Below are 13,496 nucleotides of genomic sequence, written 5' to 3' on the forward strand. Positions count from 1 at the left end.
CATGATGGGGGTTTAACGTATTCATAGGCTTTTTCTGAATTCCAAGTTCAATTGTATTGTTTTTATTTTTTAGTTTATTAATGAGAGGAATTTTACTACTAGGTCTTTTTAATATAAAGACCATTCAGTGTCACACACATATATACATACATACACACATATGTATCACACACAGTGCTAGGTTCAGTTTATTATTTTTCATAATTTTCATATCTATGTTTATAAGTAATATTAGTCCATTTTTCATTTCTATTTTTAATAAACAAATTGGCAGCTTTCTTTGAAACAACTTTTACAAGGTAGTGATTATTTGTTCTTTGTACATTTGGTAAAATTCTCATGTAAAACCTACTGGGCTTGGAATTTTGAGGGATACATTTGGCTACTGTTTAATTTTATTTAATAATTTAAAGGGTAACATGGAGATAGCAATTCACTTTTGTTTGTGAAAGGAAGAGCTTTTAGCCTTTTATCAGTGACAAAGGAAAAAACCAGGATGTCTAAAGAGAAAAAAAGAAGAAAAAGAAAGGAAAGGAGAGAAAGAAAAGAAGAAGAAGAAAGAAGAGAAAAAACTAGGCAGTTTGGGAACAGTGAATCTTGTTTTGTTATTTTTGGGATAAACACACTGAATAACTTGTAGCTAACACCACAAAACAAGGCCAAAACTTTGGGAGTTTAGTTGTCGAATATACTTGACAGGCTATCTCTGAATAAAGTCTGCATAATATCCTTCTGTTGGCACCTTCGCTTTAGTTAGGCAAGATCTGCACTGTTTTACTCAAAAAATTTTTCTTAGTTTCTACTTTTTCAGTCAAAAGAATTTCCCAAAGGAGCAAATTTGACTTTAAGAATGTTTAGTCCTGTGATGCAGAATCATCAGTTAGAAGTTTACTGGACATTAGATGTGAGAGGAAGGAAAACACATAGAAGAAAAATCATAAAAGTTATGAAAAATATTTTGCAGGTATTTTGTATTCATTGTTTTTTTTCTGAGACAGGGTCTGCTCTGTCACCTAGGCTGAAGGTGCAGTGGCGCCATCACAGCTCATTGCAGCCTTGTCCTCCTGGGTTCCAACAATTCTCCTACCTCTACCTCCCAACTAGTTGGGACTACAGGAGCATAGCACTACATCCAGCTAATTTTTAAATTTTTTGTAGAGATGTGGTCTTGCTATGTTACCCAGGCTGGTCTCAAACTCCTGGGCTCAAGCAACCCTCCCACGTTGGCCACCCAAAGTATTGGAATTACAGGCAAGAGCCACTGCACCTGGCCTGTATTCATTTTAAAAGCTACTTTCTGCCTAATAAGCAGAGTAAGTCTCAAGAATTAGTCTGATCAACTTCAGTTAACAAAGTGACCTTTTCATCTCTAATTGATTGTTTTTGTTTACCCATCTATTTAAAAAATCAATTATTACACACATTCCAGAGTGGCTACTTAACAATCAAGGATAACTGTATTACCTATGGCTATTTTAGTTAACAATTCCATGATAATCTTTAAAATTTTGGTTATTTAAACAATTAAATTTTGTTATTTAAGCCATAAGCAAATTAGAAATTACACAGTCTACTTTAGTAACTAGTTTAACTAGAGTAGAAATTCTTTTACAAACAAGTAAAATCCAATGTCAATGTCTTAGGTCCCTCCCTAAAATTATCATGTCTGATTTCTCATAAGATCTAATTAGGAGGCTTCTTTAGAATATTTGGAAAGGTCAAATGAAAGTATCCAAAATACATGTCTAAATTTAGTTTGTCTGATTTTGGAGGGAGACAATCATAGCTAGAATTAAAATATTATATAGTGATTATTGTATTGCTTTAGAAGAAAATAATTAAACTGAAGTTTCTCTCAGTATGCCCATGTCCCTTTCTTTTGTGGTATTCCTTGGATTCCTGTAAAGCTTTAAAAGTATTAGTGGCAGCAAGTAATCATTGGGCATGGTGCCATGCGCCTGTAGTCCCAACTACTTGGGAGTTGGAGGTGGGTGGATCATTTGAATCCAGGAGGTCAAGGCTGCAGTGAGCTGTGACAGTGCCACTGCACCTCCAGCCTGGGTGACAGAGCTGGACCCTGTCTCATACATGTATAAGGGTTAATACTTTGTAGGGTACTCTGAGGCCAGTTATCAAATTTAAAATTTAACACTTGACAGGTGTAGTGGTGGAGAAAAGATTTAAAGAGGATTATTATGAAAGAAAAGAAGAGAATGAGGAGATGCATAATATGATAAAAATACAAAGGTAAGTCTGATGGTCCATCAAAGATTTCAATCTGAAGGTTCTGGAAAGAAGCTCTCTACTCATGAAGACACCTTCTTAATCCATAGAATCTTGAAAGGAATCTGTCTACTTTAACATATGTCCTGCTTCTAGGGATCTTTTCGTGAGCCTCAGGGTCAGATCTTCATTTGTACTTGATGCCCAGGCTATGAAATTCAAAGAATATTTGCATTAGGACACATGTATCTATAGATGTGTGTCCTGAAGCTTAAGGACAACATTTGTAATTAGGAGAACCTGAAGTAGTTCTTTCCAATGCGGCTTCAAGGCTCACTTTTGATACTCTTTTAACGTACTCAATCTTCCAGATGTACATCTTTCATGAGATATAGATCTGGTGGCTGTTATCATTAGTGGTATCATTAGTGCAGGAGGTGAAACTTGAGGACCTTAATATTTTTACTTTAAAATATCATGATCTTGGTTTGTTTTCCGAGGGCCTTAAAGGAAGTTTCTGTTTATGGCTGAGTAGTATTCCATGGTGTATATTTTTAATCATTGGAGAGTATTGAATATATTCTGCACTTGGAAAGACAATGTTAACATATTCATATTGTCTTTAACATATGTTAATGTTTTCTTTCCAAGTGGGGAACGTGTTAACATATTTTATGTGTGTAAATGAGCTTTAGTGTTTTGGTAAGAAAAGAGTTTGAATTAAACCAGGACATTTACACATTATTATTAATGCATATTTAAACTTTGAAGCAACTGAATGAAATTCACTTGTAAATGCACAAATGATTAATGGAGTAGGGTCCTAAGTCTTGCCCTACCTTTGTCACTTTTCCTTAAATATGGAAGTATTTGGTTACTCATTGCGTTTCTCGGGGAACATTTTTCACCCCAATGTTTTTGAAAAGTTTGATCCAATTTTCTCTGTCACATAGATTAGTTTTTGTTAGATAACAACGAGAGGTCAGAGATTGGCTCTGGGTGACTTCATATGGTACATTTTTTGAGATAGTATTTTTTTTTTTTTTTGAGATGGAATTTCTTTCATTCTTATCATCCAGGCTAGAGTGCAATGGTGCAATCTCAGCTCACTGCAACCTCCACCTCCCAGGTTCAAGCGATTCTCCTGCCTCAGCCTCCCAAGTAGCTGGGATTACAGGTGTGTGCCACTATGCCTGGCTAATATTTGTATTATTAGTAGAGATGGGGTTTCACCATGTTATCCACACTGGTCTCGAACTCCTGACCTCAAGTGATCCACCCACCTCAGCCTCTCAAAGTGCTGGGTTTGCAGGCATGAGTCACCACGCCCAGCCATATCTTTTCTTTTTTATGTAAACAGCCAGTTATGTTTAAATATCTTTTTATTATTTAGAAATCAGAGCAAACAATGAATGGTTTTATAGTATTAATTTTGATTAAAACAGTAAAGACAGTTTAGCAAATAGGTGGAAAATGTTCTTTAGTTTTAAGAGTACATTTTTAGACATCCACTTCCCAGAAGATAAAGTAGATGTACTTTTTCCTATTCTTTCTGCTAAATACACCTAAAGACTCCAGACTATAAATAAAACAATATAAAAGAAGGATTCTTAGAGGTAGAGAGAAGAATGTAGGTTAGTTAGGGACCTTCAGATCTGAGAATAATGTGATGATGAGTTCCCTGGATTTTCTTTTTATTTCATAGATCTCAGACTTGGTGCCAAATAACTCAGCAACCCAGAAACACCGAATCACTCAGAGCCCCCCCACCACCCAAATCCCCAAGAAAAACTTCAACAAAATAATCTTGTTCTTTGTAGCCAAAAGACCAAGAAAGGGGTAGCTTAGGAAGAAGACTTTTTGACAATTATTATTCTACTCTATCCAAAAAACCACAGAAAAACTAGTCCTCACTCCACCCCAACACAAGCAAAGGCTGAGTGGAGAGCTTAGACTTCAACCTTCCTGAAGTTGCAATAAGGTACCCTTAAAATCTGACACTGGTTTCACAGAAAGTTAAGTGGGGAGCCAAGACTTTCATCTTGTTGGCAGGTATCAAGAGTTCCCCACACCAAAGTGTCAGTAGAGATATTCTGTAGAAAGCCTAGACTTTCACCTCCATCCAGCAGTAAAGAGGCATTGCACTTTCTCACCGCTGTGTTAGTATCACAGGAAGCTGAGTAGAAAGTCAGTACTTTCAACATTGCCTAACAGTATTGGGGCCACCTCTAACATGTGTCAGTGAAGACCCTGTGGGGACCATGAACTCCTATGCCTGCCCAGCACTTATGAGGAGCTCCTCCCCTTAGGTGTCAGCTGAGACCAAATGGAGAATCTGGACTTCTTGCTCCATCTAGCAGTAGCAAGGCAGTTCCTCACCTTGCCCTGTTGGAGTAGTGTCAGAGAAAGTCAGCTAAAACAGAATTTAAGATCTGTCATCTCAAAACGTAATATAAAAATGTCAGGTTTCAACAGAAAGTTACTTGTTTTACCAAGAACCAGGAACATCTGAAACTAAATGAAAAAAAAAATCAACAGATGCCAACATCAAGATGACAGATATTTTTAAATAATGTGAAAAATATTCTAAATAGCAATGATAAAAATAGCTTAATGAGAATTTACAGAAACAATGGAAACAAATGAGAAAAACAGAAAGCCTTCGCAAGTATGCTAGTTTGCTAGGGCTACCTACCATAGCAAAGTACCACAAATCAAGTGGCAATAGGTTTTAGAGTTCCAGAAGCTAGAGATCCAAGATCAAGGTATTATCATGGTTGATTTCTTCTGAGGGCTTTGAGGGAGGGTCTCTCTCTCCTAGCTTGGGGTGGTTTGCTGGCAGTCTTTGGTGTTCCTTGATTTGTAGGCAAATCACCGTGATATCTGCTTTCATGTTCACATGGTTTTCTCCCAATGTGCATGTCTGTGTCTATATTTTATCTTTTTATAAGAACACTGGCTATATTGGATTAGGGACCCAACCTACTCTAGTATGACCTTATCTTAATTAATTATATTTGCAACAACCCTGTTTCTAACTAAAGCATGTTCTGAGAGACTGGTGGTTAGGACTTTAACCTATGAATTTCTGAGAGACACAATTGTAACCCGTAACAGCAAGAAAACAGAAAGCTTCATCAAAGAAATAGAATATATAAAGAATAAACAAATATGAATGTTAGAACTGAAAAATATAATCATTAAAATAAAAGCTAAGTGGATAGACTCAACAGCAGGATGGAGGAACAGAGAAAAGAATCACTGAACTGGAAGATAAAATAATATAAACCACTCAATTTAAATAACAGAAAAATAGACTAAAAAGAAATGAACAGAGCCTCAGAGGGCTCTGTTTTGGGACTATAACAAAATACCTAACTGTCTGTCATTGGAGTCCCCGAAGGAGAGGTCAAAGAAGGTGGGGGCTGAACATTTTCTAAATTTGGCGTCAGATGTAATCCTAGATTCAAGAAGCTGAGTGAATCCAAAAGGAAGAGCTTTTAGCCTTTTATCAGTGACAAAGGAAAAAACCCAGGATAAATACATCAGTACCAAGACACATCATAATTAAACTTACAAAAACTAAAGACAAAGGTCTTAAAAGCAGAAACAGAGAAATGATACCTAACCATAAGAGAAAACAACAATACAATTACAGAGGATTTCTCATCAGAAATCATGAAGGCCAGAAGGAAGTGTCACAATATTTTCCAAAGGTTAAAAAAGATACCTGTCAGCCTAGAGTCCTATAGCTGGTGAATATATCATGAAATAAATGGGAAATTAGGACATTCTCAGATAAAGGAAAAGACAATTTGTTGCCAGAAGATCTATCCTGAAGAATGCTGAAGGAATTTCTTTAAATAAAAAGGAAATGATAAAAGAAGGAACTTTGGAACATCAGGAAGGAAGAAAGAATAATACAGGCAAAAATATAAATAAATACAATAGTAGGCTTTCTTTCTCTACTGGACTTCTAAATTATGTCTGACAGTTGAAGCAAAAGTTATAACATTGCCTGATGTGGTTCTAAATACATGTAGAGAAAATATTTAAGAAATATATTATAAATGGGGAATGATAAAGGAACACAAAAGGAGATAAGATTTTGATATTTCATTTAATAAAACCACATTATATCACATTTTTGTACACACACATATGTATGAATACACACATATATAAATATATATGTAAATACCTAAAACAGCTATTGAAAAAAGATATACAGAGATAGACTCCAAAAACACTGTAGATAAATCAAAATGGAATTCTAAAATATGTCTAAGTAGCCCACAGAAAAGCATTAAAAAATAAGAAAATAGAGAAAAATAGAAAACAAAATAAAACAGCACACATAAGCCCTAAAATATTTGAATAGCCCTATAACTGTTAAGGAAGTTTCACTCATAATTTTAAAACTCTCCCGCAAAAGAAAGCCCCAGACCCAGAAAGGCCTACTGGGAAATTTTCTAAGATGTTCAAAGAATTAACACCAGCTCTGTATGATCTCTTAACTACATTAAATGTAAATGATCTAAATATACCAACTAAAGGATAGAGATGGATAAAATGAATTAAAATCACAGTCCTTCTATATGCTATCTGCAAGAAGCTCAATTAAGATTCAATGATATAATCAAGTTGAAAGTAAAAGGAAGGAAATGGTTATATCATGCAAAAATTTTTAAAGGAAATCAAGATTAGCTCTGTTGATATCAGATGAAGTAGACTTTAGGGCAAAGAATGTTATCAAAGACATAGAGAGATGTTATATAATGAAAAAGAATCAACTGACCCAGCAGGTATAGCAATACTAAATGTATATACACCAAAAATCAGAGTTGCAAAATGTGTGAAGCAAAAACTGAAGGATCTAAAAGGAGAATTAGACAAATCCACAACTATAGTTGGAGACTATTGTTACAGTTGGAAATATCACTACAGACATTAAAATATCCAAAAATAATGAGATATTACTAGAGACTCTACACATAAATGTAACAACTTAGATGAAATGGACCTTTGAAAAACACAAATTACTAGAACTCATCCAATGTAAAACAAAATTTGAATAACCCTATAAGTGTTAAGGAAATTACCTCTATAATTGAAAAACTCCCCCAAAAAGAAATTTCCAGACCCAGATAAGTTCACTAGAAAATTCTCCAAAATGTTTAAGGAAGAATTAACACCAGGTTTATACAATCTCTCCCAGAAAATGAAAGAGAGAATGCTGCTTAACTCATTTTATGAAGTTAGTGTTACACAAAAAACAGAAATAGTACACACACACATAGACACACACCCACCCCAGAACCTACAGAGCCACAAATAAAAAGGCAAAAGTCTTAAACTAACATTAACAAATAGAAGTCAACAATATATAAAAAGATCGTACACTGATAAGGGTTAGATATTTGTTCCCTCCAAACCTCATGTTGAACTGTGAACTCCAATGCTGGAGATAGGGCCTAGTGGGAATTGTTTGGGCCATAGTGGGGGATTCCTCATAATGGCTTGGTGCCATGCCCTTGGTGATGAGTGAGTTCTCACTCTATTCATGCAAGAGTCAGTTGTTTACAAAAGCCTGGCACCTCTCTCTTGCTCTTCCTGTTGCCATGTGACACCTCCCCCTTCACCTTCCTGGGGCCTTACCAGAAATCAAGCAGATGCTGGCACTATGCTTGTAAAGCCTGCAAAACCGTGAGCCAAATAAACCTGTTTTCCTTATAAGTTATGCAGTTGCAGGATTGATTGATTGATTGATTTATGTTGTTGGTGGTGTTGTTTTTGAGCCAGGGTCTCATTCTGTCACCATGGTTGGAGTACAGGGGCACGATCATGGCTCACTGCAGACTTGAACTCCTGGGCTCAAGTAATCCTCTCACCTCAGCCACAGAGTAGCTGGGACCACAGGGTGTAAGCCACAATACCTGGTCAGTTTTTTAATTTTTTGTAGAGATGCGGTCTCCTTATGTTGCCCAGGCCAGTCTTGAACTCCTGGGCCCAAGTGATCTGCCCATCACAACTTGCCAAAGTACTGGGACTAAAGGCATGCGCCATCGCCCCTGGCCTCAGGTATCACTTTACAGCAATGCAAAACAGACACCATCACCAAGTAGTGTTTATTCCAGAGATGCAAATCTGGTTAATTATTCAAAAATCAATTAATATCACTGGACATGGTGGCACATGAATGTATTTCCAGCTACTTGGGAGACTGAGGCAAAAGGGTCACTTGAGCCTGGCAGTTTGAGGCCAGCCTTGGCAACACAGTGAGACCCTGTCTCTAAAAATAAATTTTAAAAAGTGCATCAACGTAATTCACCACATTAACAGACTGAAGATGAACAATCTCACCATCATATCAATTGACTCAGAAAAGTATCTGACAATATTCAACATCCATTAATGATAAAAATTTTCTGAAAACTAGGAGTAGAGAGGGACTTCCTCAATTTCATAGAGAGCATCTACAGAAAATCTATACCTAACATTATACTTTCCCTTTAAGATTGGGCAAAGGCGAAGATGTCTACTTTTTTTAAATGTAGGTTTTTATTAAATGGTAAGCATCTGTGATAAGATCCCTGAGCAAAAGGCCAATGTATATTTAAAATACCTTCTTTTTAAGATTTTCCAGGCTCTGAAATGCAGCATTTTTTAAAGTGCAGGTCACTGGTAGTCCAACCGAAGATACCCACTCTTAGCACTCTTACTCAACATAATGTTGGAAGGTCTAGCAAATGCAATAAGGCAATACAAATTAGAAAGAAGGAAAATGATCCCTCTTTGCAGATGACATGGAAAATCCCAAAGAATATACAAGAAACCCCAATGGTTATGGAAATATTTTGTATCTTGACTGCATGCTAATATCCTGATTGTGACATTGTACTATAGATTTGCAAAATGTTACCATTGGAGGCAACTGGATGAAGGTTACATGGACTCTTTCTTATTATTTCTTAGAAATGCACGTGAATCTATAATTGTCTGAAAATAAAAAGTTAATTTAAAAATATATCTTTAAAGTAGGTGTTAAGGCTGGGTGCGGTAGCTCACACCTATGACCCTAGCACTTTGAGAGACCAAGGAGGGCAGATTGCTCGAGCTCAGGAGTTTGAGACCAGCCTAGGCAATAAGGTGAAACCCCATCTCTAGAAAAAATACAAAAATTAGTTGGGCATGGTGGCGCATGCCTGTAATCCCAGCTACCTGGGAGGCTGAGGCAGGAGGATCACTTGAACCTGGGAGGCAAAGGTTGCAGTAAGCAGAGATCACGCCACTGCACTGCAGCCTGGGTGACACAGGGAGACCCTGTCTCAGAAAAAAAAAAAAAAAAAAAAAAAGCCTTTAAATGACTGAGTTTGGTTTTCTTTGGATGTTAGATTGTCTGCAATAAGTAGCTCTTAATTTGTTTTAGAATTTTCAGTGGAGAGGCACATGAATAAGTTAGAAAACTCCTTTGTTTCCATAGCATGCTGAAATCATGGATAATTCCAAAAGCAAAGTATATTAGCGGTATATTTACTTTTAAATATCTGTGGAGGTGCTATGTTCATATTGAGCTATCTCAGTAGAATTAGAGCAGAATATTTTACATGAAAATACTTATAAATTATATAGGTACAAAGAATGTCTTATTCTCAAGCTCTGAATTATCTCTAAATATTATATTAGGATTTTCATCAGAGTTGAACATCAGTCAAAAGAGAAAGAAATACTTGAGTGTGAATAACTCTTAGATTGCAGCAAAGAGATTTTCTCTTATTAGCAAGAGAGAAAAAAGGAGCCTGACTTATGTTAGCAGAGTATTTAACAGGTATATAGGAAGAAGACAATAAAACAGGAGACACAGGCTGGGCGCGGTGGCTCATGCCTGTAATCCCAGCACTTTGGGAGGCTAAGGCAGGAGGATTATGAGGTCAAGAGATCGAGACCATCCTGACCAACATGGTGAAACCCTGTCTCTACGAAAAATACAAAAATTAGCTGGGCATGGTGGCACACTCCTATCGTCCCAGCTACTCGGGAGGGTGAGACAGGAGAATCGCTTGGAGGAGGCTGCAGTGAACTGAGATCGTGCCACTGCACTCCAGCCTGGGGACAGAGCCAGCGAGACTCCATCTCAAAAAACAAAACAAGGCCGGGCGCGGAGGCTCAGGCCTGTAATCCCAGCACTTTGGAAGGCCGAGGCGGGTGGATCATGAGTTCAGGAGATTGAGACCATCCTGGCTAACACGGTGAAACCCCGTCTCTACTAAATATACAAAAAATTAGCCGGCGGCGGTGGCGGGCGCCTGTAGTCCCAGCTACTCGGGAGGCTGAGGCAGGAGAATGGCGTGAACCCGGGAGGCGGAGCTTGCAGTCAGCTGAGATGGCCCCACTGCACTCCAGCCTGGGCGACCGAGCGAGACTCAGTCTCAAAAAACAAAACAAAACAAAAAACAGGAGACTCAAATAGCCTGTATCCATTGAGAAAATTATCATTACTGTGAATCTTTTTTCTCTAGTGGCTATTGGACTTTTCTGTAACTTGGTATTCTGCAGTTTGTTTTATTTGCTTGCTCAGGACCTAAGGTGCTTCTTTAATATGAAGAAATATATTTCTTTAATTTTGTGAAATTTTCCGTTATTATACTTTTGAATACTGCCACTTCCCACCCACCTTGTTCTTTACTTCTGGAACTTCGATTTACGTGTGTTGAGCCTCTAATTCCATAGGGTATTTGCAAAGTCAGAAATATGACATATACTCATTTAACATGATTTCAGGTTCATCAAGGAATAATTTATACATAGTAAAGTGGCCTCTTTAGGTGCTCTGTTTGATGAGTTTTGACAAATGTATACACTCATGTGAGTGCTAAAACAATGTAGGATATTCCTATACTCAAATAATTTCGCTAATGCGCCTTTGTATTTAATCTCCTTCACCCACTTCCAGTCCCTGGAAATCACTGATCTGATTGCTGTCCCTATAGTTTTACCTGTTCCAGAAGGTCATATAAATAAAATCCTAGAGGGTATAGCTGTTTATATTTGGCTTCTTTCACTCAGCATAATGCTTTTGAAATTCACCTAGATCGTGGCATGCGTCTGTAGTTCATTCTTTTTATTGCTGAGTAGTGTTCCATAGCATGAGTGTATCACAGTTTGTTGATCCATACTAGTGGTGGACATTTCAGTTATTTCTGTTTTTGGCAATTTTGAATAAAGCTGCTATGAACATTTACCTATGGGTGCTTTTATATCTCCTGGGTAAGCACCTAGGAGTAGAGTTGCTGGGCTGATATGGTAACATCTTAGGTGTGGGATTGCTTATCGGTATTATAAGAAACAAACAGCTTTCCAGTCATTGTACCATTCCATTCTTACCAGCAATGTATGAGAGTTCTAGCTGCTGTGCATTCTTGCTAGCACTTCATACTGTTAGTTTTACATTTTAAAAAAGTTCTTTGGTACAGTGTCTGTTCAAATCTCTTGTCAATTTCAAAATTGAGTTTTGTGCCTTTTTATTATTAAATTGAGTTCTTTATAATTTAAATGCATGTCCTTTACTAGGTATATGTTTTGTAAATATTTTCTCCCCATCTGTGACTTCTCTTTTCATTTTCTTTATGGTATTTTTCAAGAGCCTACTTTTTTATTTTAAGTAAGTCTAATTTAGCAATTTTTTATTTTTTATTTTAATTTTATTGTTTAATTTATATTTATATTTTATTTTAATTTTAATTAAAATATTTTAAATAGGTCTAATTTAGCAATTTTATTTTAGCAAATAAATTTAATTTAGCAAATAAATTTTATTTAATTTATATTTATATTTTATATTTTAGTTTTAATTAAAATATTTCAAATAAATCTAATTTAGCAATTTTTTCCTTTTATGTTTTGTGCTTTTTGTTTCCTAAGACATCTTTGCCTAACCCAAACTGATGTTTAAACAGGCCAGGGGAGAGGTGTCAGTGTTCCTGGAACAACGATTATATTCATTCATTGGCCTGAGGCTTTCACGTAAGGAAGATAGTGTAATTTCAAAACTGCACTTGGTGCAGACCTACAGATGCCTTTGTCTCAACATCAAGGACTGGATATGTAACATTTCTTGCTGCTTCCCAAGGCTGGTGGTGGGCAGCCTCTGTGTATGTGTGTGTGTATGTGTGTGTATATATATGTGTGTGTGTGTGTGTGTGTGTATGTGTGTGTGTGTATGTCTGTGAAGGCATAGAGCTCCTTCTCCTTAGTGCAGGTTTGTAGCAACATTTCCTCTCTCTGCGTGGGTGTCAGAATCCTCATATCTGACCCTAAAGTCCCCACCCCCACTGCCCTGGTAGGATTAGCTTCCCTCTGTTGTACAGACTTTTCTTTTCTTTCATTCTTACTACTTGACAACTGGACGTTTTTCCGTATTTTAAGCTTGAAGATATATTTGGAAATACTTTTTATACTTATGTCATCCAGTATTTTATGTTTATAGCAGGTACAGGCCCTCTTTACAATAGGTGATCACCACATTGCCAGAAATTCTCTTCTTGAAGACTGTGTTTTCTGATTAAACCTGCCCTTACAATTTAGAATTTAGTCTCTCTCTGTGTGTGTGTGTGTGTGTTTTACATTTATTTAGTTATGCTTCAAATGTTTTAAATCAAGTGCTGAATTGTTTTCCAAAAAAAAGGGAGATGGATCCTCCTTCTTGAAGCTCATAACTTTTATAAAATCCAAAGAAGTTCCTTTAAAAATTCCCCTCCCAGACAATTGCATCCCCCACCATCTATGTCTCTGTTATTCAATGTTCAGTTTCTCTTCCTGGTTACATAGTTTGTGCACTTTGGTTTTACTCATTAATTATACCTTTTTCTCCTTGACTTACCAGAATCGTTAAATGACCACAGGATTTTCCCTATTACTGCATATTCTAAAATCTTTTTCATCAAATAATAGTGTAAAATATCAGAATAACCTGCATAGTTGCTGCATTATGCATTTGGAGATTTGTAGAGAACAGGAAAATAATTTTTATTTGAGAACAGAAAAATAATTTTTTATTTCATGGATTTCTGGTTCTATTTTAAGTCTGGAGTGGTATGTGGGAAGTATGAAACATGCCTCAACTCACAATGGTCTTACTACCTGATTGAAGAGGATAGGCTTTTAAAAGAAAAAATCTTACAATGCTGTAATATGAACAGCATGTAATGAAGTGCTGCAACATTGACTCATCAATGCACAGAGGTGGGGACAGCCATGGAAGGATGAGAGGTTGG

The sequence above is a fragment of the Papio anubis genome, chromosome 8, assembly GCF_008728515.1.
Source record: "Papio anubis isolate 15944 chromosome 8, Panubis1.0, whole genome shotgun sequence".
In the NCBI taxonomy this organism is placed as follows: Eukaryota; Metazoa; Chordata; class Mammalia; order Primates; family Cercopithecidae; genus Papio; species Papio anubis.